The following is a 2,021-nucleotide window of genomic DNA, read 5'->3' on the forward strand; positions in this document are numbered from 1 at the left end:
GGCAGATGGGGTGGGAAGAAGCCCCAAGATTTCCCAGGGAGTGGATTGAGTAGCTGGATTGAACTGGATGCAAAGGATCAGGGAGAGGCAAGGTAAGCCTCAGAGCCCCAGAAAGAGGCTGTCAGCCCCAGAAAGAGGCTGGCGGGTGTTGCAGGACCAGGGAAGTTGAGGGAGGTGAGGGCGGGGCCGGATCCAGGGGCAGTGCTCCTGGGGCCCAAGGAAGGCACCAAGCCGTTCCAGGTGAAAAGGATCAGGAAGCAGCACTGGCTCCCCAGGTGTCTGGGGCCCCAAGACTAGGAATGGCACAAGGCCCAAGCTAGGAGTAGAGAACAGCGGGGGAGATGGAAGGGTGAATGTGGCTGAGGGAGTCAAGGCACGGAGGGCTGGGCGATAGACTTACCCCAAGAGAGGCCTGAGGGCAGGAGAGCATCCGGGGAAGCAGGGAGAGGTGAGGGCAGGGCCAGGTCCCAAAGAAGTGCTCCTGGAGCCCAAGGAAGGCACCAAGCTGGCCTGGGCAAAAAGGATCAGGAAGCAGCACCAGTTCCCCAGGTGTCTGGGGACACAAGACCAGGAATGGCACTGGGCCCAAACCAGGAGCAGAGAACAGCACGCGAGATGGAAGGGCGAATGAGTCTGGGGGAGTCAAGGTGCAGAGGGCTCCCCGATAGACCCACCCCAAGAGGCCTGAGGATAGGAGAGCAGGCCAGGATAGTTAGCCAGTGGTACAGGTCCAGGGGAGCAGAGAGAGGTGAGGGTGGGGCCAGGTCCTGTGGCAGTGCTCCTGGGGCCCAAGGAAGGCACCAAGCTGGTCCGGGTGAAAAGGATCAGGAAGCAGCACTGGCTCCCCAGGTGTCTGGGGCCCCAATACTAGGAATGGCACAGGGCCCAAGCTAGGAGTAGAGAACAGTGGGGGAGATGGAAGGGTGAAGGCAGCTGGGGGAGTCAAGGCGCGGAGGGCTGTGCGATAGACATACCCCAAGAGAGGCATGAGGGCAGGAGAGCAGGCCAGGAGAGCTTGTTATACTTTTTTACATTTCTTTTTCTTTGGATTATTAGTTATTGAATTGAATATTATTTTAACTAGCTGTTTATCTTCAAGCATATGTATTTAATTTTCATATAGAAATAGTTCATTTTATCTTATCTATCTATATAAATATATATATCATTAATCTTTGGACATCAATGTTGATACAAGTTATTTAAGCTTCATTGATATAAAGATGTAAAACTAATCACAACTACATAAATTGCATTTTTTTTCATAATATATGCAAAGTATTTCATTTAGACATCTTTGACATCAAGAATATGTTAAACATTAGAAGAAAAGATGGACACTTCCCACCATATGTGCTTTTATTTTGGACTGTTTCACTGCTATTAACTGATTTTTAAAACTTCTTATTGGAAAAATATATCTGTAGAAGCAAACGTGATCTATAGCGAGCCAAATGATCTTAGAATGATGAAGACAATACATGGACTCTATTCAGATACACTAATGCTCACTCTAAGTGGCCACAATAAAATTTAAATGCTAAATATTCCCTTACAAAATATGAAGTAATCATATACGGTCTTATTTGACTTTGTGTATATGATACGTTTTTGTATTTGGTCATATGTATATAATATTTTGATATAAATTTTAAACCTCATAGCATTTAAACATCTCTTTATGCATGCCAACTAACAATATTTTATGGAAATATTCTTAATTAAATGAGCTATTTCTGCTGAGTATGTTGGTACATACCTTGAATTCTGGGACTTGGGTTTCAGAAGCAGGTGAATTTCTGTGACATTCTGATGGATTTCTGTGACATTCTCTACAAAGCAAGTTCCAGGCCAACTGTGGCTTCATGGAGACTCTGTCTCACAAAAAAAGAACAAACAAACAAAAATCAATAAAATTGAGCCATTTCATTAGATTATAGTTATATGAATTCCTGGGCACATATAAACTGTAATTTATTCATGTCAGATAAGGGATTAACAGTAATAAAAAGAAATGATTC

Source organism: Nannospalax galili, unplaced genomic scaffold (assembly GCF_000622305.1).
Source record: "Nannospalax galili isolate Female #2095 unplaced genomic scaffold, S.galili_v1.0 scaffold378, whole genome shotgun sequence".
NCBI classification, from domain to species: Eukaryota; Metazoa; Chordata; class Mammalia; order Rodentia; family Spalacidae; genus Nannospalax; species Nannospalax galili.